This window comes from Petaurus breviceps, unplaced genomic scaffold, assembly GCF_028583685.1.
Source record: "Petaurus breviceps papuanus isolate PSGF00001 unplaced genomic scaffold, PetGlider_PUasm1.0 90822, whole genome shotgun sequence".
NCBI lineage: Eukaryota > Metazoa > Chordata > Mammalia > Diprotodontia > Petauridae > Petaurus > Petaurus breviceps.
Window position 1 is genome coordinate 20244888 of NW_027187351.1, and position 27363 is coordinate 20272250.

Genomic DNA, 27363 nt, shown 5'->3' on the forward strand with positions numbered 1-27363 from the left:
TCCAGCAGGTTAAAGCAAGAGCGATTACTCTTCAGACTGGTGCTTGGTCCCCCTACACTCTGCAGGCCAGGAGCTGAAGCCTCCACGTGGCGCTGGCAGGCTGTGCTGGAGTCTCAGAGGTTTCTCGCCCCGGGGGTAAAAGGCATGCACTCCCACTTACTGGTCCCAAAGTCCAGACTGTACTGACCTCTCACTTTGTCCTTTGTGTCTATGCGGTGATAAATCTGGAAATGGCCACAGCTGCTGCTGATGTGGAGTCCCTCTGGCCGGTAGGCTGGTCAGGCCCGCTCTAGGGCTAAAGACTTGGCGTGGAGCTGGGCTTGGCTCCCAGAGTGCTCTGCTGGCCGATTCCTGCCGGCCTGCTGGGCTGTCCTCAGCGGGAGGTTAGCTTTCCTGTGTCATTATGTGGGTTCTGCAGCTCCAAAGTTTGTTTAGAGACCCCTTTTTACATGGATTGGGAAGGGTGGAAGCAGGAGCCGCGGGAAGGTCTTGCTTCTACTCTGCCATCTTGGCTCCGCCCCCAAGCACACCTCCTATTTACTAAATTTAAAAAAATGAAAGTGAATTCACCATCAATAAAGAGGAAATGAAAATAAAAATTAGGAATCATTTTGCCCAACTGCATGCCAATAAATCTCACCTTCCAAGAGAAATGGATGAATATTTACAAAAATTTAAATTTCCTAGAATAATAAGAGGAAATAGAATATTCAGCCGCATTTTATTTTTATTAAATAAATTAATCAATTTTAGTTTTTAACCTTGATTTCCATAAGATTTTGAGTTCTAAATTTTGTCCCCCTCCCTAAGACTGTGTGCCATCCTGATATAGACTCCACATATAAAATCATATTTAACACATTTTTACATTGCTCATGTTGTAAAAAAGAATTAGAATCAATATGAGGAGCCATGAGAAACAAGGGAAAGAAAGAAAGACAGAGAAAATAGTATGTTTAAATCTGCATTCAGACTCGATCAGTTCTTTTTTTGTATGTGAACAGTATTTTTTGCCATAAGTCTTTTCGAATTATCTTAGATTCTTGCATTGCTGAGAAGAGCTAAGTCTATCAGAGTTACTAACTATTGCTGTTACTGTGTACAATGTTTTCCTGGTTCTGCTCACCTCACTTAGCATCAATCCATGTAAGTCTTTCCAGGCTTTTTCTTTTAATTCTTCCAAAGCAGTCTTTATTTTCAGGGTTCAGGAGTCAGGGTTTTCCCCAGTAGAGCTAAATATCCTTTCCCTGTCCAGGACCTTTAGTTTCATTTTTCTTGTATCATCTCTGTCCTGAGAGATGAGTTCTCATTGCCTTTTTGGGTATCATGGGGTATGGGAAAGAACAACAAGACTAGCCTTGGGCAGCATGAATTAAGCCCTGATCCTGCAGATGCTTCCCACCTTTGTTACTGGAGAAGTGACTCAGATTTCTGAGCCCATCTCTTCAACTATAAAATTAAAAGAACTATGTCTATCTCACTAATTTCATTTAATTGTAAGGAACAAATGACAAAAAGAGAATCAAAGGGATTAGGGGATTAGGGTTACTTTCTTCTTGACCTGGGAACTCTGGAATTTGTCCATAATATTCCTAGGAGTTTCGTTTTTGTGATTTCTTTCAAGAGGTAATCAGCGAGTTCTTTGGAGTTCTGTTTTGCCCTCTAGTTCTAAAATATGAGAGAAATTTTGGTTATTCATTTCTTTTTTTTTTTTTTTTGTAGTTGACCCACCTTAGTATTTTAATGCTTTTGTTTAGGGACTTTACCCTGAAAACCTTGTCTAGGCATTTTGCCTTAGAGGAGAATAAAGATATGCAAACCAGAAAAGTGAACATGATGATGATTAACTCATCTCATACACCTCTAACATCCACTCTACCCTTTTGGGACTCTCCCCAGACACATAAAATGGGCTGTGAGATGTACATTTTATTCAAAAATTTAAATAGTCTTCAGATAGTACACAGATTTCCCAACCAAAGTTCTCATGTAGTTTGCTCAGACAATTGAAATTGAAGGATGTGTGGCAGATGAAGGTGACTCCTCATCAGTGTTCTTCCGCCAGTTTTTCAGCTTTTGTTATGGCTTCTTCAATGGGTCTGACCATATAGAAGGTCTGCTCTGGGAGATGGTCATACTGACCTGCCAAGATTTGCTGGAATCCCTTAATGGTTTCTTTCAGGGGCACCAACTTCCCCATATGTCCTGTGAATACCTCAGCAACCTAGAACAGCTGTGGCAAGAAATGCTGGATTTTCCTGGCTTGAGACACTGTCAACTTATCTTCTTCAGACAACTCATCCATACCAAGGATAGCAATGATGTCCTGAAGGGACTTATAGTCCTGCAGAATCTTTTGCACACCTCAGGCAAAATCATAGTGCTCATTGCCAACAACGTTGGGGTCCATGATCCAAGAAGTGGAGTCCAGAGGATCCACTGCAGGGTAAATGCCTAGCTCAGCAATGGCCTGGGACAGCACAGTGGTAGCATCCAAATGGGCAAAGGTGGTGGCAGGAGCTGTGTCATTCAAGTCATCAGCAGGCACATAGATGGCTTGCACAGAAGTGATGGAACACTTCTAGGTTGTGGTAATTCTTTCCTGCATGGTGCCCATATCAGTGACCAAAGTGGGCTGGTAACTGACAGCAGAGAGGATTCTGTCTAGTAAAGCAGACACCTCTGAGCCAGCCTGAGTGAATCGGAAGATGTTATCAATGAAAAGCAGTACATCTTGACCCTCTTGGTCTCTGAAGTATTCAGCCACATTGACGCCAGTCAAGGCTACCCTAGCCCAAGTGCCAGGTGGTTCATTCATCTGGCCATATATCAACATTACCTTAGAAGTGGCATCCTTCAGATTGATGACACCAGACTCAATCATCTCATGGTACAAGTCATTGCCTTCTTGGGTCCTTTCACCAACGCCAGCAAACACAGAATAACCACCGTGGGCCTTGGCAACATTGTTGATTAGTTCCATAATCAATAGAGTCTTTCCCACACCAGCACCACTAAATAGACCAATTTTGCTACCCTTGGCATATGGGGCCAAAAGTTCCACAACTTTTATGCCAGTAACCAGGATTTCTTGCTCTATGAATTCAGAAGCCTCAGCATGAATTGCAGCAAACTGTTTGGTTTTGATTGTGCCCCTTTCATCAAAAGGCTCTCCAATCACATTCATGATTCTTCCTAGAGTCTCAGGTCTCACAGGGATTTTTATTGGGGCACCAGAATCTAGGACATTCTGCCCTCTGACCAAGCCTTCAGTACAATCCATAGCAATGGTCCGGAATGTGCTTTCACCCAGATGTTGGGCCACCTCCAGAACCAGCATGGTTCTTTCCAACAGAATTTCCTATTGACCTTTTACTTTCTTTTCAGTGTTTATGGGTTGAAAAATCTGGAAACTGCCACAGCTGCTAGTAATTCACTCTCCTGAACTCTCCTCTGGCTGCCACTGCCTCCCTGCAGTCAAAACCACATGGGTCATGGGGGACTGTGCTCAGCTCCCAGTGTGCTGTGATGAACCCTTCCTGTAGGCCTGGCAGGCTGCCTTCAGTGGGAGATGATGCTCTCTGTCACTTTTTGGGTTCTTTAGCACTAAAATTTGTTCAGAGTCATATTTCATAGGTATTTGAGGTTGTTGTGGGGGGAGGTCATGGAATTTCCTGCTTCTACTCCACCATCTTGGCTCCATGCCCCAGGTTTTCTAAAGTCCACCTGCTCATCATTTCTTATACTACATTCATATACTACAACTTGTTTAGCCATTTCTTAATTAATGGGCATCCTGTCCATTTCCAATTCTTGGCCTCCACAAAAAAAGCTGCTTTATATTTGTACATAGGGGTCCTTTTCCCATTTTAATGCTATCTCTGCAATACAGACCTAAAAGAGGTATTATTAGGTTAAAGGGCGTATACCATATTATAGACTTTTGGGCATGGTTCCAAGTTACTCTCCACAATGTTTCTATTAGTTTACAACTCCATGAAAAATATATAAGTATTCTGATTTTCTCACATGTTCTCCAACATTTATCATTTTCCTGTTTTGTTGGTTAGGCAATCTGATACTGAGATGTGGTACCTCAAAGTTGTTTTAATTAATTAATTTACATTTCTCTAATTAATAGAGCTTTAGAATATTTTTTTCAAATAACTATTGATAGCTTTAATATCTCCATCTGAAAACTACCTGTTCATATGCCCTGACCATTTATCAATTGGGGAATGACTTGTATTCTAATAAATTTGATTCAGTGTTCTATATATTTGAGCAACAAGGCCTTTACCAGAGACATTGGTTGCAACAACTGTTTCCCAGCTTTCTATTTCTCTTCTAATCTTTTTTTTTTAATTGACTTTGTCTTAGTAAGCACTTTTCAATATAATTTCATCAAAATTATTCATTTTGCATTTTATGATGTTCCTTATCTCTTGCTTGGCCATAATTTCTTCCCTTCTCCATAAATCTAACAGGTAAACACTTCCATGTTCTCCTAGTTTACTAATGGTAACAGCCTTTATACCTAAATTGCATAGCCATTAGGCTTTATCTTGCATATGTTGACCCCATGAAATCTGTAAGAAAAAAATTAGTTGTATACTATATAAGCTAATTGGGTGAAGGAGTTCTACAAAATTCATTTTAGTGACACAAATATAGTGATGATACCCAAACCAGGAAGATCCAAAAGAGAGAATATATATATATATATATATATATATATATATATATATATATATATAATTTTCCTAATGAATATTGGTGCAAAAAATAATTAGAATATCAGCAAAGAGATTATAGAAATTTATCATCAGGATAATACACTATGATTAGGTGGCATTTATATCAGGAATTCAAATATGATTCAATATTAGAAAAAAAAACTATTAGCCTATTTGAGGAAGTCTGCAGCAAAACAGACAGAAATCATATGATTGTCTCAGTAGATGAAGAAAAAAAAGCTTCTGACAAACTACAGCACCCAATTATTTTATAAACACTTGAGAGAATATGAATAAATGGAATTTTCATTGAAGTGATAACTAGTGTATAATTAAATCTCTCAGCAAGTCTTATGTGTAATGTAGATAAGATAGAAGCCTTATCAATATAACTAAAGGAGACAACTCTGGGCAGATGATGGAGTAGGTCAGAAAATTCCAAACTCTAAATATTTTCCTCACAAAAAGAGTGAAAATAGCACCTTAGGTAGGGGCAGCCAGATGGCACAGTGAGTAAGAGCACTGGCCCCAGTGTCCAGAGACCTAGGATCAGTTGCGGCCTCAGATACTCGTCCCCCACACAAAAAATAACTGGCTGTCTAACCTTGAGCAAGTTTCATAACCCCAATTGCTTTAGAAAAAAAAATTCAAAGACAATTTAAGAAGATAAGTTATACCACCAAAAAATGCACAGGTAAATGAGAAAGAATTCAACTACAGAAACCTATTATGGGAATAGACATTACCAGTGTTCATCTTCAGAGGAGTATTTTGAAGTAAAGAAACCTCCAAAGGGTAATTTTAAATGCTCATCTGCCCCAAAAGGATTCATAGAAAATCTTAAAAAAAAAACTTTAAAAATCAAATGACAGAGATGGAGGAAAAACTGAAAAAGAAATGAAGAACAATCCAAGAAAAACAAGTAAGGTATGAAAGGAAAGTCAAGCAACTAGAAAAGATCCAGAACCTTAAGGAAGAAAATGACACCTTGAAAATTATAATTTAGTAAATGGAAGTCAGAAAAATTATAAGAGATAAAGAAATAATTAAAGAAAAATTAAATAATGAAAACATTAGAAAAGAAAATTAACCATGTTATAAGAAAAACAACAGATTTTTAGAATAAATCAAGAAAAGAAAATATAAAAATAATCAGCCTTTCTGAAAGTTACAATAAAAAAAGAATCTTGTCAGGGGTGGCTAGGTGGTGGAGTGAATAGAGCACTGACCCTGGCATCAGGAGGACCTGGGTTTGGATCCTGCCTCAAACACTTAACACACACACACACACACACACACACACACACACACACACACACACACATACACAAAGCCGTGTGACCTTGGCCAAGACCCTTAACCCCAATTGCCGTCCAAAAAAAGCAAAAAGGAAAGGAATCTTGATACAATATTGCAAAAATATATTTAAAGAAAATTGTCCTGAAACATTATAACATGAGGTAAAAGTAGAAATAGTAAAAAAAAAAAAATCACCACTTAAATGTGATCCTATGAGGAAAACTCATAGGAATATCACAGTCAAATTCCAAAACCCCCAGGTCAAGGATAAAATATTAAAAAATAATTAAAACAATTGTAATATGATGGTGGCATAAATAGAATTACACGAGACCTAGCTGCAAAGACATTAAAGTACAATAGGTCTTAGAACACAACATATAGAAGAACAAAAGAACTGGAGCTCCACCTGAAAATATCCTACCCTGGAAAGTTAAGTATTATCCTGAATGAAAGAAACTGGACATTTGATAAGCTCTCAGACTTTTAAGACTTTATTAAAAAATACTGAACTTAGCAGAATATTCAACCTATAAGAAGCAAGAGGAATATAAAGTATGTACCCAAGACTGATTATAAGGGATCCATTAGGACAAACTCCTTTTTAAATATGTAAAATGCAAAATGTATGTCTAAGATTCTTTTTAATAATTAAGTAGCTCAGAAGAAAGACTGGGTGAACCTGAGTATCATATGAATTAAAAAAAAGTAAATCCATTTATGAACAGCTAAAAAGAGTAATTATTTTATAAAAAATGAGATGCAAGAGAAAGAATCAGTACAGAGGCATTAGATGGGGGAAGAGGGCTGGTAGTTCTGCTAACCTACTTTACTTGGGAATGGGTTTAAAAAGGAACAATACAATATACACATGCACACATATTTAGAAGATTATAAAAGTCTTCTAAATTCAGAAGAAAAAAGTCATAGGGGCATAGCAGGGGGAAGAAGACAAGGCAGGGATCTTTAGGGGGGAAGCTGAGGGAACAGGTAAAAGGGGAGCTATAAAAGAGTCTTTAATTTGTGGGAACACAATAAGGGAGGGATTTTTGGAGGGGTGTAGGCAAGTAATAGGAGGGAAATTTTGTGGGTAGAAGTAAAGTAGAGGAGGAAGAAAGGATAGGAAATAATAGATATGCACAAACATAAAAACGAAGATCAAGAAGAGCATATGTTTAGGAAAGTATACGTTTACATATGTATGTATATATGTATATTTATATGTGTATATATATAGCTATATAAAAACATATTTAAACTTATTTCTAGTCTTCTGGGGGGGATGAGAGGAGGGGGAAAAAAGAGCAAAGTAAAAAAAAAAGTCCATAGCAGGCAACAAAAGAAAACTTACAAGATAGCAAAAAAAAAAAAAAGAAGAAGAAGACGTGAAATTCTCAAAACAATGTGTACTATTTATCATATAGGCTTTCTTGAAATGAAAAATTTTATTATATATTTTGAATCCTCTCTTATGTTCTTTTATGCAAATGACTTGCTTTTTCTCCTTTCTTTGTATTAGTTTAAGTATTTAAGTTTATGATATGCTTTTGCTTCTTTTTTCTATTCTGTATGTGTGTTCTGGCCTTAAAAGTGCAACTAGAGATTTAACAAGGATGTCCATTGTCAACATTCTTATTCAATATCATTCTAGAAAAATTAGCTTTTGTAAAAAGAGAAGAAAAAGACATTGAAGTAATTAGAATAAGCAATGAGGAGAAAAACACTATCAATCTTTGCAGATGATATGATAGTATACTTAGAAAAGCCTAAAGAATCAACACCAAAAATGAGATAATTAAGAAATTTAGCAAAGTCTCATGATATAAAAAATATCTACATAAATTATTGACATTTCTGTGCATTACCAATAAGGTTCAGCTGTGAGAGATAGAAACAAAAAAAAACATCCACTTAAAATATTTTATGAAAACACTAGGGTTAAACTGAAAATTTGACTTTCAAATGTGAGATAAAAAGAAGCATAAAAAGGTAAACAGAAAAGGGAAATCATAAAAGACTTAGTAAGGTTAAACTGTTTACATTCCTCTATGGGATGATGATGCTTGTAATGCGTAAGAATTTTCTCATTAAGATTGATATAAGAATTATATATATATGAGGGCACAGATGTGAGTCATATATGAAGAGATATCTAAAAAATAAAATAAAGTAGTGAGAGAGGAATGTACTGGGAGAAAAGATAAGGGAGGGTTAGAATGGGGTAAATTATCTCACACAAAAGAGGAAAGAAAAAGCTTTTAGAATATAGGGGAAGAGGATGGAGGTGAAAGAGTGTGAGTGAACCTTACTCTGATCAAAATTGACTCAGAAGGGAAATAATATATGCACTCAATTGGGTATAGGATTCTATCTTACCCTACACAAAAGTAGGAGGGAAAAGCGATTACAGTGTGAGATGGAGTGGTAATAGAAAGGAGGACAGATTGGGGGAGGGAGTAGTCAGAAGGAAAACATTTTTTGAGGTGGGACAGGTTGAAAGGAAAGGGAGAATAGAACAAACGGTGGGGAATGGGATGGAGGGTAATAAAGTTAGTAATAATAACTGGGGAAAAATTTGAAGCATGTTTCTCTGATAAAGGTCTCATTTATCAAGCATATTGAGAACTGTCAAATTTATAAAGAAGTTGTTCCCCAGTTGATAAGTGATCCAACAAAGGGAATAATTTTCAGATTAAATAATAAATATTGTCTATAGCCATTTTAAAAACGGTCCAACAATATTGATTGGGGAAATGCAAAAGAAAACAATTCCAATGTACTACATCATACCTATTAGATTGACTAATAGGACAGAAAAGGAGATTGACAAATGGTAGTAATGATGTGGGGAAAATGGGGGATTAATGAACAGTTGGTTTTTGTGAACTGATTCAACCATTCTGTAGAGTAATTTGGAACTATACCTAAAGGGCAATAAAATCACACATACCCTTTGACCTGGCAATACAACTACTGGGTTCCTATCTCAAGAGATATGAAAAAGGAAAGGGACATATATACACAAAAATATTTATTATACCTCTTTCTTAGGTGCAAAGACTTTGGAATTGAGGGGATGGCCATCAAATGGGGAATGACTGAACAAGTTGTGGCATGTGATTATGATGGAATACTATTGTGTTATGAAAAATAATGAGTAGGATCCCCTCAGAAAATCCTGGAGAGACTAACATGAGCTGATGCAAAGTGAAATATACTATCTTCAAAGTAACAGCAATGTTGTAAGATACTCAGTTGTGAATGACAACTAATCTTAGCAATACAATGATCCAAGACAAAACCGAGGGACTTATGATGAAAAAAAATCTATCCATCCCCAGATAAAGAACTAATGGTGTCTGAACACATATTGAAGCATCCTGTTTTTGCTTTCCTTAATTTTCTTCAGGATGTTTTTGTCTATCTTTTCTATAACAACATGATTATTGTGGAAATGACCTTGAATGTATTACCTGTCTCAAACTGCTTGCCTTCACAATGGGAGGGGAGTGGATGGGGCAGGAGGTGGGAGGAAGGAAGAGAATTTGGAAATCAAAGTTTTAAATTTAATGTTCAAAATTCTTATTACATGTGCCTGGGGAAAAATTAAATGCTGAAAAAATGTAAAGTACTTAGTGTCAAAAGAAATACAATAAAATATTCCTTTGCTTTTTAATTTCTTTATGATCCTCACAGAATTACCTTTTGAGCTTTATTTGTGCTTTCTGTACCTCCTTTCTAATTTGGTCATTTCTCCTTTTTAAGGAGTGCTTTTCTTCTGTGTATTATTGTATGTCCTTTTGTATCTGGCCATTTCTATTTTTTATGGAGTCTTTTTTTTTCTTTTTTCCAACTTGTTGCTGCTTTTTTTTTTCATTATTCTCTTGTATCACTCTCATTTATTTTCCATACTTTCTTCTACCTTATTATTCAATTTTAAAAATGTCTTTTGAGCCCTTCCAGGAGGACTTTTGGGGATTGCAACAAATTCATATTTCTCTTCAAGATTTTGCAAGTAGACTTTTGTATACTGTTGTCCTCTGAGTTTGTGTTTTCATATTTCCTGTTGTAGTAGCTTTCTATGGCCAGGACTTTTTTTTGGGGGTTTTGCTTTATTTTGTTTTTTGCTTATTTTCCAATCTATTCAATGACTTTCAAAGTTATGCTCTGCTCCTGGGGTATAGGGAACACTGTTCTAAGTTTCTTTCACTGGGGTATGCAGGGCCCTAGTCATTAGCTTTCCATTCCCGGGCCTTGTAATATTAATAGAATAAGAAGATGTTTCCTGTCCATTAATAGATCTATGTGACCTGCTTTGAGCTCTGGCCCAGCTCATAGCTGTGATGCAGCCATTGTCACATGGAGTCTGAGTAACATGAAGCCTGAGGCACATGGAGCCCAGAGTTTGAGAGGAGCTTGCCCAAGAGAAGGAGAGGCAGAGCAGAGGCCAGAGTGGGGAATTTGCTTAGGAAAACTTTTTTTGTGGGTAGTTCAGAAAGAAATAATGTTTAAAATGTCATCGCTCCCTGAATTTGTAATGAGTACCTTGATAGATCTTCCTTTTTGTATCCTAATAGTGATGTTCCAAATACATATTTTGGTTCTACCTTTGAGAAAGAGTTTATTATATTTTGTGCATCTACCCTGGAAATGCATATTGATAGCAACTATTGAGGATATTGCATTGGTGTTACAGGCCTGCTGGGCTGGCAGCTTGCCAACTGTGCTGGGTAAACCTAGCCTAATCGTCTGTCATATTAGGGATTGCAGGGCTGTCAGTCTCCCTGTTATGCTGGGGCTGGAGGCCTCACAGCTACTCTGATGATCCAGGACTGGAAACCTTGGTTGCTGATCTGTGCTGTGACTAACAGCTTTCCATGGGCTTGCCAGGAAATTACCTGCACTAGGCTGCAACCTTTTTACCCAAGTGAAATAGACCATTCCTTCAGTCCTTCCAAGTTATCTTGAGCTGAAAACTTTTTTACCCCCCATCTCTATTTCTTTTAAGAGACTTCATTAAAAATTATTTCAAGGGATATTTGGGAAAGAGATCTGTGGCAACTTCATCACTTTTCTCTGCCATCTTGGTTCCACCTCCCAACTGTGTTAGTATTTTAATTAAAACTTTTGAATCACAGCATGTTTGGGATGATTTACTTTTTTTTAAATTTACTTTCTTTGTCATTGTTTTCATATTTTAAAGTATAGGCTTACTTGGAAATCTCCTACATAAAAGAAAAGATAAAATAAAGTTTTTTTTTCAACAATCAGAATTCAAAATATGATTAACCAGGTAAATTTGTTGAAATTGCATTTTTATTTAAATTGCTTTCACAAATATCTTTTTAGAAATTTCACGCCACATATATTTTGAATGCTAACAAATTAAAAGGTATTGGTTATATATTTCGATATCTAGGAAATGATGTTTTGAGCATGAAAAAATACTCATTTGAAAGGTTCTGAAAGAGCAAATAAATTCATTGAAAATATTTAATTAAGTTCTTTCACATTGTGTGGCTGCAACAATGGTTACTAATTTTCTAGTTTATGAAAGACTGTTTTATAATCATGTACTCAAAGTTATTGTCTACATCTTATTACAAAAAATATACCTTTGTTAAAACTTGTTTTTATCCCAAAGGGTTTCCTTTAGAAAACATTCTCAAGGAGGACAATTTTGCAAGAAAACATTTACATGAAATATTAGGAGACCTTTAATCATTCACTCAATATAGAACTAGCTTTTTTATTGTTTAATTGATATCCTCTGACCCAGATGAGAGAAATGAAACATACTTCTCTAGTGAAATTAGAAGGGTTTCTCTCTCTCTCTCTCTCTCTCTCTCTCTCTCTCTCTCTCTCTCTCTCTCTCTCTCTCTCTTCCCTCCCCCTCTCTGTCTGTCTGTCTGTCTATGTCTGTCTGTCTCTCTCTTACTATCTCTCTTTCTGTCTCTCCAGCCTTTTCAATTAGCTGTGTTTTATGTATACTTAGAAAACAAAAATGGGAATAGGATGAGTTGTTTAAAACTCATAATGTACTTTTTTATGTAATCATTATTTTAGTCATTTCAAAGATGACCAAAAGGATTATGTAGACATCCTAAATGAGACTTACAGTAATCATCACTTTAAATCATATTAATGGTCTGTAAATATGGAACCAAATGGCTTTACATTACTTTTTATTGATCTCAGAATTATCTTTTGAAAATCATCGAGAGTACATTGTTGTATCAGCAAGCACCCCAGCATCCCCAGGGTGGCTGCCAACACAAGTTCTTAGATCTGCTTTCTTAAAGGAAAGCAACTCAAAATGGGTTAACAAACTTGCTTTAATCATTCAAATATGTATCATTTACCTAGTTCAGGGGAAAAAGTTCAGCACCCTGAACTTCAGAGTATACAGACAGAGAGTCTGTCTTGATACACAGTATCAAGACAGAGAAACAGATCAAGTAGACAGGTTTCCAAACTGTTCAACCATTACATGCATATCAAATCAACATCTGGGCTTTTCAAAGCCAGGGGACTCTCAACAATGGCTTCCCAGAACCAAATCAAAGAACACTTCTCAAAGTGAGCCCCCAAACAAAGCCTCAAATAATGGTTTATATTGCCTTCTCCTGGCTCAGAGAATGTCACAACCTTCTGGACTCACTGGCCAATCAAAAAGTATCTACTGAAAAACAAGCCTCCCATCCCAGGCTCCAGGTGCACTTCAGCCTAGAGGCAGGGAAGATCTTAAAAATTTACATTCCCATTACATTTGTTGAACTGAATATTTGGAGGGGTCAGTATATTGGGAGAAAAGAATTAGTGTAATTCACGTGCATGGCTCATCGAGTTGATGCTCTATTGAAGTTATTTTAAACAATTTCTCCATTAATGCTTTATTTGGCTGCCACACATTGTTTGGCATTCAACTTTTGCTTGAATTATCCATGAAATTTAACACTCAAGAAAAAATAAGGGTTGAAGAATTGTAGATGTGCAATGTTTCTACTCAAGTGTTTCTTACATAGAAAGATAATGATGATATTGGTGGTAATACCCAATATGAGAATGATGAAAATAACAATAACTAATTTTTATATAGTGCCTTAATATTTTCAAGGTGTTTTATTACAATTTATCTTTAAAAAAATTAATCAATTAGGTCCTATTATTATTCTCATTTTACCAATGAAGAAATGGAATAAGACAGTGTTTATTTTTTTATTTATTAATTTATTTTGCTAAGATTGACAAGATGCTACTTGCTTTGTTTACTTCTGGCTTCCAGTTTCCAGAGAGAAGGTACCAGCCCTACATTAGTTTGCTGAAAGAAAGCACTCTGGGAAGAAGCAGTCATGAGGAGAGCTAGCAGTCTCCATATTCTCCATATCATCAGCTTCCTATGTTAGAAAATTCTGGCAAATTCACTGTGGGTGAGATCTAGGTGTCTTCCTCTCTTGGTTGAGCTGAGTTACCTTAAACAAATAAAAAATTATTTCACTCAACATAATCTGGCATATATTCTCCTATATATATTTTCTCTGACTCTTATATTGTATATATTTGGATAAATGGGTTTCTTATGTAATTGCTATGGGTTTTTATTGTAGAATTCGTAGTTGATGAGAAAAAAGGTCAAGTCTTATAAATAAAGATTGGTGTATTGATTCTGCCAATATAAAAACAATCAGAAGTTAGCTTGAACTTGAAAAATCACAATCCCTAGATGACCAACACTTAATGGATAAAGATAGATATAACTCTATCCTGTTACCCTTTTTCTCTGAGCAAAGAAGAGTAGCATTCTCTGTCTCCTGCTTTCTGCTTCTCTTACTCTCAGGAAATAAAATTTCTCTTCTAGGAGGGAAAAGGGAGAAAAGACTAGAGGTTTCTTTTCTACTTTTCTCTGAGTGAGAAAACAGCACCCCCATGGTACATAGAAGGCAGATGACCCTTGTTCCACTTAAATTTATCACTCTATTATTCTATGCTATAACATCCCTATTGTATTTCATTGTTTCTACCTTGTAACCTAATAAAAGATAAAGATAACTTTTTGGAATTGTTTAATTTGATCAAAAGTAAAACCTCCTCTGTACTCTTATTTTTTCTTTACTTTCACTTTACAGATTCAAATTCATGTCACAGGATAGAAGCTTAGAAGAACAGGGATTGCATCAGAGACAGATCATTGGCATACACAGAACTACAAATAAACTATAAAATGGACAGAAGAGACCTAAGATTATTCTGACATCATGTACCAAGATTTGTGATTTTATTTTGTAATTAAGACTTTTTAAACCTAGACAGCTTTATTTTTTCTGTCATTTGTATACTGAATCAGTTATAATTTTAATACCTTAGAGGTGAAAGGAAATTTATAATTTTCAGTCAATAAACTGTGCTAAGATTAAGGATGCAAAGAAAGGTGAAACTTGTAGTTTCTAGGAATTCACATTTCAGTGAGAGATAAAATATGCAATGTATTTTATAAATAGAAGTTACATACATGATAAATTTTATGTAATATTCATTTAATTATAATATGATAAATCTAAATCATTTAGTTCTGCATATCACACACTGTATGACATTTACAAAATCCATCTTAAAAGTGTAACAATTCCTTGGATATATAAACTGGAGGAGCCCTATCATACTTCTCCCCCCAAACCCCTTTCAGGACTTCAGAGTAGATGCAAATAAAGCTCCAACTGTGTTCTGTTGGCCATTATGCCTTCCTTAATTGTATCAAAGCCAGAACCCTCTCGACATATCCCTAGGTCTCAGATTTCTTTTTCCATCATCCTGGAAATGTAACAATGACCCTCTGAAATCTGCAGGGCAATAAGGAAGATCATGTCCCACTATCCAAATGTAATCCATGACCTCAAAATTTCCTAGGCAATCCTTTGCCTAAAATTGGACTACCTCATGACTGTATCTTTCTTATTCACCTCAGGAGTCCTGAAAAAGCAGTTCAAGTTTTATCTGTCCTGGGTACCTGTAATGCCATGCATGAGTCGATTCCCAGAAGAATGCTACTGAGAACAGCTTTTAAGTTTCTGATTACACAGTATAGTGAACACTCTATTCCATAATAAATCAAACCAAAATATTCACAGAAAATCAAGGTAGAGCATTCACCATATTATGGCTTATCACAGAAAATCACAATATAGTATTAACAGCAGTTTATCATTAAAATGGTCACATAGTTTTCACCAAAGAGGTCAAAATATTTAGAACAAAGAACAATCATCTCAAAGTACAATAGTCAAAGTCTTCCACTCATAGGGCACACTAAATTAATTCAATTGGTCACTTATTTAGCAATTGATTACTAAGTATCATTAATCACTAAGCATTAGAAAATACACAAACCCTCCACCCCTAGGTCACTAGTAAACTACAGTTTCTTCATTACTCAGTAGCCATGGAGAGATCTTTTCATCTTGACTTGGGGTTGGTTCTCAGATTCCCTGGATCCCCTTCCATGGTGCCAGATTCTACCTGGATTCACTAAACTGTTACCTGGGTTCAATGGCAGACAGCTCCCAGTTTCTTGTCTAGCTCTCTGGGTAGGTCTGGCTCCATACTGAAGTTCACAGCATCCAGTCCATCTCAAATCCTTCCAAATTTCTGCTCCTGGGAATTCAAGGCTCAACCAAGCCACAAACAGACAAAGTCCCTGAAATGTGGTCATACTTCTTCAGTCTTCTGCATCTCATTCAAAAAATCAGAATCACCTTATCCAGCCTAGGGGAAGGGGGCTCCTGAGCTCCTGGGCTCCAGTTCAGAAATCGCTCCACCACCACAAATTCTCAGGAAATTCTGTCTCAGTTCTTGATTCTCTCTTCTATAGCTACTCTGCCTGCAGATGAAATTCTGACTGTGCCTTTCTGGGGCTTTTGTTTTATACACAGCATTAGCTACTTCCTGTTTCAGCCAATCCCTTGCTGTTACTTCAGGAACAGGGGTTCATACCTTCTATTTCTTTCAGAGAGGTTTGATTAGTTACTAAGTGCTAAGTACTTTCTTATTTGCCAATACAAAAAGATGTCTTCAAATTATCATTGTAATAACAGAGCATCTGTACATCAGTGTATTGGATCTACAGTAGTTTTACTGGATATAGTTACAAAAGGAGAGAGGAAAAGGGGAAGAGACCAAGATAGAGACAGAACACATATATGAAAAAGAAAGAGCCCACTAGATATTGATTGGACTGTCTTCAATGGATATGAGATGTAAAATACCTTAATATTATTACTGATACAAATGTGTCAAGAAGAATTTAAAATATGCCTCTTAATGTTTCTGTGATACTTAATTGCAATCCCTTTTCTGCTAGAGAGTAAATATCTGTTCCATATCTGATTCATGTTTCTTTCCTGGGTTCCACTGAAGGAAATTTTACCAGCAAAGTTTGACAGGTGCTCTAAAATTTTTAGAGTGAGTTTCCTCAGAAAAAAATTGGGGGGGGGAGGTGTAGCACAATGATTTTCTCTGAACACACAGCTAACATATGTGAGATAAAGGAATTATCTCAATCTATTTCTTATTGTCTCAATTATTGGTCTCTCTCTGCTATGATATAGTTTCTCTTTATAAAATATATCACATATGTTGTCCATCAGAGGGTTTAGAAGGATTTACTCTGTCCTGAGGAAAAAGACCCTGAACAATCTCTTCACCAATTGTCATGCCACTTGAACCAGACATTAAGTCTCACTGGACTTAATCCTTTAATGTCCAGAACTTCAAACCTGGATGTTCATTGTCCTGAGTGTTGGTTACTTTGGTTACTTAATGAACCTTCACCTGAGTACACCCATGCTTCACTTCACTCTTCAGTATTCTCAGCAGACATTATGTCAGAAAAATAATCAAACTCTATCATTAAGGTTAGGTTCAAATATTTCCTTAAAGCTGCATTCACCATCTTTAAAGCTTTTTAAACAATATTTCTCCCTGACTACCATTTGTGTATATGTATTATCTACCTTTATTAGAATATAAAATCTTTGAGAAGAGGGACTCTTTATTTTTAATTTATAATTCTAGCACTTAGCAAAGTACTTGATAGATAATAAGATCAGAATAACTCTTTCTTCATTAGTTAATTTTAATTTATTCATTAAGGGATACAGAGGTAGTATTAGTTATACATGAAAGACATTTCATGTATACATATTTGTATTTATTTCTGTATATGAAATAATTTGTATATTACATGATTTCATTCCAGAGGTAATATCTGGTAAAGAAGTTTTAAACCATATCAGGGTATTATCTATCCATCTGACCAAAAGGGGAAATTCGTGAATCTATTATATACAATTAAAAATGTATTTACACTTGGTAATGGTGAGATACAAGTGTACACGTATTTTGAATTCATTAATAGTATGTATATAAATGGAATTAAAACAAGGCATTTAAAATCAATTATCATGAAATCAATCTAGAAAAAGATTACCTTTCACATGGTCTTTAAGGTCTGTACTAATAAACAGAAAGATGTGGTAGTAATAAAACTAATGTATATACAAAGATACATTATGAGTATAAGAATATACATATGGAATGAAAAACATGATAATGTCACTGTCTTCTGCTTTGGATGGATGGCCTATGGATCTCACAAAGATCATTCAGTTCTAGGTACTAAATTTTAGGAAAAATAATTAAAGAGCTATAGAACACCCAGAAAATCAGAAGAAGGAGAAGATAGTTCAGTCTTTGGACCAGGAGGAATGGATAATATATAACATTTCAAAAAATAATTGAAATAACTGACAACATATTGATTCAAAGAGAGAAATTAGATTGAACAAAATAGTTTCCCCTTAGTATCTGAAGGTCTGTTAAGTAGAAAGTTAGATTATAGAAATATATTATAAATAGAAATATATTCTAAATAGAAAGTTAGAAATATAAGGAATGCTGTCCTTAGCATCAAACAGAAAAAAAATTAGGGGAAAGGTAAAGATGTTTCAAAAACAGTAGATATGGGTTTGAAATGAAAAGCCAAATTACTTCCTAATAACTAGAGTTGTCTAAAAGTAGAATTCACTCTAGCAGGGTATAATTCATTATGAGTCTCTGGAATTCTTCCCATTTCGAAGAGGTTAAAAGACCTTTGGCTGGGGCCATGATAGAGAAAAAAATAATCAGATATTGTTTACTATATATGTCTACGATATTCTATGATTTTATGAAGTAATCTAGATGATAAAGAGAATTAAACTTTTGCCTTGTGATAAATTCTTATTATTTTCTTGGCTTGAAAAATGAGAGTTATATTTGTTTCAATGAAAATTAATTGAAAGGAAATGTTTTCTCTTTCCTTAACTTCATCTTAATATATTCACTTAATCAAAAATTGCAATGTTAGCATATCTCCTATGGAATGTGTCATCTATGGACTATAGAAAAAATTCTGTCATTATTTGCCAACTCCATTTCTTTCAACATTTTTCTACTGGAAGGCTATAAAAATAATATAGTTAGGGCTATCATAAATTTTATTAGCCTTACTATTTCTCTCATAGCTTATATTTCGTGGGAAAGAAAAAAAAACATATGAGATATTATTAAAACATTGCTGTTTCTCTCCATTAATATAACAGAAAACATGAACATGAATGAGAATCCCCAAATGACTTTATTTCTGAATAGATCACACCCTGGAAATTTGCCATGCCTAATGAGAAATATGTCATAGAAAATAAAAGACAGAAATTGGTTATTGTATCAGAGTATAAGGAACACTTTCAGGATTCCTGATTCATATTTGTAGTTTAAATTCTTCATGTTGGTTCATTGAACAAATATTTATAGCATACAAGCTAGATACAGAACAATGAATTAGGCACTGTGCCAAAATTTTGACTGGATGTAGGATTGATGAATTAGAAAAGAAAGAATTCCCCCAAGAATTGTCTAGCTAAATAATATCTAATTTTAAATTAATGATAGTGTTACAATCAACTTGGTGTGAATAGTTTTTGAATACATTGACCAAAACTTTTTTTAAGCTTGCTCTCTACTAGAATTGAATTGGCATACTAAACAGTGCCAGTCTTTGATTCAGGAAGATCTACACATAAATGTTTTCTCTGATACATATTAGCTCAGAAATGATGGCCTAACTACTTAACCTTTTAATCATTCCAACAACTTTAAGACTATAATCTATAAAGAAGTATTGCAACTGCATTGCCAAGAGGCTGTTCCTACCCCTCCTATTCTCTCTATATAATAAATTGTATTCTTATTATTTAAAAAAATCTTATAAAAAAGGAAATAGTATTTAATAATCAGGAATAGCCAATGCAACTACGAGGTTTTACTAAACTACCACATAGATATACAAACATCATCTATTCTATGTGTGAATATAAATTAATAGCAGTGTACTCTCCATAAGCATCTTCCATAATATATATAAGATATAGTTAGCCTCATCTTGCCTGTCATTAATAAAATTCATAGAATACACTTTAGTAGTTTAACTTCTTTCAGGACAGGGAGTAAATATGCATTGGCAATATATTACCATGGTATAGATTAATATTTTATGAATGCGTCATCAAAACCCAGCATAAAAATTTATTGGCAGCACATGAGTAACACATCCTGAACTTCAATTGTTTAGTTACTTTATTTCGGTGAAGGACAAATGGCTCAAATGATAAACAATTTTTAATTCTTTTCACTTTTTAAACCAAATGTAAAAGTTACTGTCATGTAGCAGTTACTACATGACAATGCCATTTGTTTGTTATTTAAGATGGCAAAAAAATTTTTGATGATGGATAAAATATATTCAATAGTTTTGATGAGTGTGAGACAATAACTAAATTGTGGTAATTTATAAATTAAATTGAAATTCAAGACCTCACCATTTTTACAGTCAGCTATCATAGCATATTTAAAAATAAAAGCATAAGATTCATGAAAGGAACAAGTGAAAATTTGGTGCTAAATTTGGGTATTTATATTTTGCAAATATGTCATTTCCTTTAATCTCCAGTTCACAACTTATCTGACTTTCACTTTATTGCATCTTTTTCCATTATTTTCTTTTTTTTCTTATGTCTTTTCTCTTATTTAAAAAATATTCTCATTTCCCCTTCTTGCTTGTCTATTTTCTTACTAATATTTTCTATCATTACCACTTTTCCTTCAGTTTTACTGAGTATTCTTTTTTTCTGGCTCTAGGTAGTTTCTTTCTCTCATCTCCAGTCACAAGTGCTTGATTCTCAGATCTGCCAGAATCAAAACTTTTGTTCCAGTGTTCCTCTACCATACAGACTAGCCAAGTACCTCTAGGTAGAGGTCAAAATGGGCTGCTAATTTTATTTAAAATCTAAACTTTACTTGTCATGAAAATTTACCCTGCATTCATTAATCTGGCTTTCTAGTCTTCTCAATAGGGGGACAAAGTTCTCAGTGTTTCAGTAACATCATTAACTATAATTCCCAAGGAGCAATTGCATTTGGGGCTCTTATCTAAGTGGTCTTCTCTAGCATTTGAAGAGAAGAAATCTTAGAAAAATGTATAAAGAGAAAAACTGGGAGCAGGAAGCTTTATTACTATGCCAAAAAAAAAGAATGTAATCAAAAAAGAATATTAGCTTGCTTAATTTTATAGTACAAGCAGGACATGATAAGAATGTATTAATATTCTTACCACTCCAAAGAAGACACTAAGATATCACTCTTTGCACAAGATATGATGATATACTTAGAGAATCCTAGAGAATCAAGGAAAAAAAATACTTGAGATAACTAATAAATATAGCAAAGTTGCACGATATAAAATATACCCACATAAATCCTCAGCCTTCCTATAAATTTCTAATGAAGTCCAAGAGCAAAAATTTGTAAAAGAATTTCCATTTAAAGTTCACAGAGACATTATACAATATGTGGGGATTTACCTTCCAAAACAAAACCAGAAACTATATGAACACAATTAAAAAACACTTTTCACAGAAATCAAGTCATTTATAAATAACTGGAAAAATATTAGTTGCTTGCATCTAGGTTGAACTAATATAATAAAAATGACAATTTTACCTTAATTAATTTATATATTTACTGCCATTCAAATCAATCTACCAAAATTTAATTTATAGAGATAGAAAAAAGAGTAACAAAATTCATCTGAAAGAACAAAAGGTCCAGAATACCAAGGGAATTAATGAAAAGAAATGCTAGGGTAGGCAGTTTAGCCATGACAGATTTAAAAATGTATTATAAAGCAGAAGTTAACAAAACTACATGATATGGCCTGAGAAATAGAGTAGTGCATTAGTGGAATACATCAGGTACATGAGACATAGCAGTCAATAAATAAAGTATTCTACTGTTGAAAAACCCAAGGTCCCTAGCTTCTGGGATAAGAACTCACTATTTGACAAAATCTGCTGGGAAAATTGTAAAACAGTATGGCAGAAAGAGGGCATAGACCAATATCTTTGACCATATACCAGAATAAAGTGTAAATCCCTTAACAATCTAGATATGAAGACTGATACTGGTAGCAATCTGTGAAAGCAAGGAATAGTGTACCTGTTAGATTGATGGAGAAGGGAAGAATTTATGATCAAACAATAGATAGCAAGCATTTCAAAATGCAAAATGGATAATTTTGATTACATTAAATTGAAAAGTTTCTGTACAAATAAAGTCAATGTAACGAAGATTAGAAAGGAGGTAGAAAATTGGGAAAGAATTTTTACAACCAGTGTCTCTAATAAAGGTCTTATTTCTAAAATATGCAGAGAATTGAGTCAAATATATAAGAATACAAGCCATTCCCAAGTGATAAATGGTCAAAGGATATGAACAGGCAATTCTCAGAGAAAAAAAAATTAAAGATATTTATAAGTGTATGAAAATTGCTCTGAATCACTATTGTTTAGAGAAATGAAAATCAAAGCACCTCTGAGGTACCACATCTCCCAGCTCAGATTGGCAAGATGAAAAGCCAGGAAAATGATAAATTCTGGAAAGGAGGTGGAAAATTTGGGACACTAATTCACTGTTGGTTAAGTTTTGAATTGATCCAACCATTCTGGAGAGCAATCTGGAACTATGCCCAAAGGAATATAAAAAAGTGCATACCCGTTGATCCAGTGATACCATTTCTAAAGCTGTATATCAAAGAGGCCATAGAAGTGGAAAAAGTTTTCATATGTACAAAAATATTTTTAAAAGCTCTTTTTGTGGTAGTAAAGAATTGGAAATCAAGCATATGCCCATCAATTGGGGAATGGCTAAACAAGTTTTGCTTTATAAATGTAATGTAATACTATTGTGCTATAAGAAATGAGGAGCAGACAGACTTCATAATAACCTGGAGAGATTTATATAAACTGATGCTGAGAGAGGAGAGCTGAACCAGGAGAACTTTGTACAGAATTACAGACACATCCTATATGTGACACCTAAATTTGATATACTGGGTTCCTCTAAGCAATGCAAGGTTTGATAGCAACTCCAAGAGACCCGTGATGTAAAGAGATCTCCACATCCAGAAAAAGACCTACAGAGTCTGAATGCAAATTGAAGCAAACTACTTGCACTCTTTCTTTTGTGTTTTGTTTTGTTTCATTCCTTCTTTCTCATTGTTCACTCTATGGTTATAACTTCTTTACAACTTGCCTAATATTCAACGTGAAGGTATTTGTAGAACCTATATCCATTTTATTGCTGCCATGGGGCGAGGGGAAGGGAGAGGGATGGGGAGAAAATCTATAGCTCAGGGGATTGTGGAACTGAATGTTTTAAACTAGAAGTAAATAAATAAATTATTTTTTTTAAATAGTGTCATCTCTCTTTCAGTATTCAATCTGTCAGCAAATCAATCAATCAACATATATTTTAATTAAAATACTATTTCCAAGTGTGCTGCAGCTGATATAAAATGAACTGTAATCTGGATTCTTTTGGAGCTTACTATCAAATACTGTATGTTATGTTGTTATGGGAAAGGGAATGTGAATATCTTCCCTGCCCTTAGGCCCTTTGATAGGTTTAAGTGACTCTGAGAACCTTCCTTAATTTGAAAATATACTCTGTCCCCTAAAAGGCTGAATGTGGTTACATGGAGCCTGTGGCAGGAAACTTATTTTTCAGAAATGCCCACACCTTGTTACTTTGTTATTGGGCAGTGGGTCAAGAGGGTTGTTACATTCTCTGTTCCAGGAGAAGGCTATATATGCCCTGATGTGAGATTTTGCTTTGGGGCTCACTTTGTGAAGAGTTGTGTGATTTGACCAAATAAGACTCTGGACAGCCTTTGAGAACCCCAGCTTTGAAAACCCAGATGCTGGTGCTTCCCTCTCTGGTAACTGACTAGGTATGGATGTAATGGTCAGACAAATGGAAGCCTGTCTGCTGATCCATTTCTTTGTCTGGCTGTAACTTCTGCTTATAACTTGTCTGTATTCTCTGAAGTTCGGGGTGCTGAACTTTTCCCCCTGATCTAGGTAAATGACATATGTTTGAAGGAAGATTGTTAACCCATTTTGAGTTGATTTGCTTTAGAAAAGCAGATCTAAGAATCTGTGTTGGCAGTCACCCTGGGTATGCTACGGTGCTTGCTGCAACAAATGACGTCATGAACAGGATATGCAAAATTAAAAGGAAAGTATGCGGGGCTGGGATAATTGTTTGTTTCCCAGTTGTGGTAGCTGTAACTCTGTGGAGCCATGGAACAGGAGCACAGAACTACCTGCCTGTTCACTTCGATGAGGAGAGACCAGGAATTGTGAGCTGCCTGCATCAGGACTGGGGCAGAAGCCAGGAGTAAGTCTACCTTACTCTCATTGAATTTGGCTTAAGGAGGGAATAGAAAATATTTTCAATTGTGTATCTTACCCTACATGAAAGCAGAGGGGAAGGAGATAGGGGGGGGTGATAGAAGGGAAGGCAGATTGGGGAGAGGGTAGCTGGAAGCAAACACTTTTGAAAAGGGACAGGGTAAAAGCAGAAAATAGAATAAGTGAGGTTGCAACAGGATGGAGGGAAATATACACACACATGTATATTATATATATATATATATATACACATTTATACATATACCCACTTATATATGTATATATATATATACACTTATATATGTATATATATGGACTTATATATATATAAGATAGATGTATATCGATATATAAGATGGATACTAGAAAGTGGGGGGATGGGGAAGGATATGAGAGAGAACATGTTGGGGGAAGGGGTATTCAGCAGGCTCGCTATTCTGTGGTGGCGGTAGGGGAGATATAGGGAGAAAAAATATGTAACTCAAAATATTGTGGAAATGAATGTTGAAAACTAAAAATAAATAAATTTATAAAAACAAATCATGGAAGAAAAATAGTGGATAAATTGGGAAGAGAAAGGAGAGGTATTAAAGAAAATCATGAAAAATGTGTCAAGGAAAATGACTCTGATATTCTGGAATAACAAATAAAATAATAATGCAAAAATGAAAACTCCCAGGAATATTATTGTCAAATTCCAAAACTCCCAAATCAAGGGGAAAATATTTCAAGCAGTCAGAAAGATCCTATTCAAGTATCAAGGAGGAAGAGTGAGGATAACACCAGATTTATCACTTTCTTCTTTAAAGGATCAAAGTGATTAGTATATGATATTTCAGAGGCTAAGGTGGCTAGATTACAAACAAGAATTGCTTCCTCAGCAAAACTGAATATAATCCTTAAGGGGGGGAAATGGATATTCAATGAAGTAGGGAACATTGAAACATTCTTTATGAAAAGAACAAAGGAGAATACCAAAAAAATAAAATGACTTTCAAATACAAGACTGAAAATTAGCATAAAGTGGTAAGCCAGGAAGGGAAATCACAAGGGATTTAATAAGGTTAAACTTTTATATTCCTACTTGGGAAGATGATATTTGTAACTCATAAGAAATTTGTCATTATCATTATAGATAGAAGGATTGTATATAAATAAAAGACACAGATATAAATTGAATTTAATGGAATGATATTTACAAGAAAATAAAATTAATTGGTGAGAAATAGGAATGCACTGTGAGAAAAGAATAAGGTGAAGTAGAAAGTGGTCTAACATCTTACATAAAAGAAGCAAGTTGTGAGAATGGAGCCAAGATGTTGGAGTAAAAGCAGGGACTAGAATGGGCTCCCACCCCAATCACCTCCAGTGCTTGTAAAAATGACTCTAAAAATATTTAAGAGCTCCAGAACCCACAAAAGGACAGAATGAAATATATCTCCAGGTGAAGTCAGTCTCACAAACCAAAAGGAAGGGTCTATCACGCCAGTTTGGGAGGAGAGCACAGGTCTGCATGGACCATGCCAGCACACCAGTGGCACAGATCATCCAGGGCAGTCCTCAGGGGACTGAATCAGTGGAAGCTATGGTGGTTTCCATACTTTTCAACCCATAAATGCCAAAGAGAAAGAAAAAGGTCAATGGGGAAACTGTTGGACATGGGTGATAGAAGAGTGTGGTCCAGGGCCTGTTCCCAGGGTGGCAGAGATGGTAGTGGGTAGCTGTGGCAGCAGGGCTGCTGCTTTCAAGGCTCCAGACCCTCAGATGGTGTGGGGACTAAGAGGCTGATCAGAGGGCAGTTGCAATAATCTCTTTGTTGGCTCTGAGACAAGATTCTCTTCCTTTGCCCTTCTTGGATCTGGGTTGTAGACTTGGGTGACTGTCCTAGGGTGTGGATGAACACTGGTGTTTCAGAACTTGTGCTGATTGTGGAGATGGAATCCTCCTTGCAGTTCTAAGGCAGGTATCTAGAACTAGCTCTGACAACAGCTACATAAAATCCTAGAAATTTGGGACACAGAGCTCTCCAATTTGTAAGCAGAGTTCTACCATGGCAAACAGGTCAAAAGTCAAGTAATCGGCTGGCAAAATGAGCAAACAGAGAAATTAGACAATAGAATCTTTCTTTCATGACAAAGAAGATCAAAACATAAAAACCAGAAGAAGACAACAAAGGCAAAACTCCTGCATCAAAAGGCTCAAAGAAAAATATGATTTGGTTACAGGCTACAGAGGAGCTCAAAAAGGATTTTCAAAATCAAGCAAGAGAAGTAGAGGAAAAAATTGGGAAGAGAAATGAGAGTGATGGAAGAAAATCATGGAAAAATGAGTCAACAGCTTGCTAAAGCAGATGCAAAATATATTTAAGAAAATAACACCTTAGAAATAAACTAACGAAAGGGCAAAAGAGCTCTAAAAAGACAATGAGGAGAAGAATACCTTATGAAGCAGAACTGACCAAATGGAAAAGTAACTTCAAAAGTACACTGAAGGAAATAATTCCTTCTGAATTAGAATTGAGTAAATGGAAGCTGAACACTTTATGAGAAATCAAGATATTGTCAAACAGATCCAAAAGAATGAAAAAAAAATAGAAATCAATATAAAATATCTCATTGGAAAAATCAATGACTTGGAAAATAGATCCAAGAGAGATAATGTTAAAACTATTGGACTACCTGAAACCATGATCAAAAAAAGAGCCTAGACATTTTCTTTCAATAAATTCTTATGGTGGGGTGGCTAGCTGGCTCAATGAATAGAGCACTGGCCCTGGAGTGAGGCAGACCTAAGTTCAAATTCGACCTCAGATACTTAACATAATATCTAGCCATGTGACCTGGGGTAAGTGACAACCCCAATTGCCTTCCAAAAAGCAAAATAATAATAATAATAATAATAATAATAATAATAATAATAAATCAATTATCATGGGAAACTGCACTGATATTCTGGAACCACAGGGTAAAACAGAAATTGAAAGAATTCAAAAAGAAAACTCCTAGGAATATTATAACCAAATTCCAGAATTCCCAGGTCAAGAAGAAAATATTACAAGCAGTCAGGAAGAAATGTTTTGAGTATTGTTGAAACACAATCAGGGCAACAAATGATCTAGCAATTTGCACACTGAGGGATCAAAGGGCTTAGAATATGATATTCCAGAGGTCAAAGGAGCTAAGATTAAAACCAAGAATCACCTACCCAGCAAAACAGAGTATAATATTTCAGGAAAAAAATTGTTAATTAAATGAAACAGGGGACTTTGAAGCATTCTTGTTGAAAAGACCAGAGCTGAATAAAAAATTTTACTTTCAAATACAAGAATCAAGGGAAGCATGGAAAGTTAAACAGGCAAGAGAAATCATAAACATCTTATTAAAGCTGATGTGTTTACATTCCTACATGGAAAGATGTTATTTGTAACTCATGACGCTTTTTTTCAGTTTTGGGATAGTTGAACACATATACCGACACATATACATGGA

At 35.2% G+C, this 27363-nt stretch overlaps 1 pseudogene; it reads right to left on the reverse strand.

The window, feature by feature from the left end:
• Positions 1 to 1909: 1909 nt before the first annotated feature.
• On the reverse strand, positions 1910 to 3340 carry LOC138148087 (ATP synthase subunit beta, mitochondrial pseudogene; annotated as a pseudogene).
• Between the last annotated feature and the right edge of the window lie 24023 nt (positions 3341 to 27363).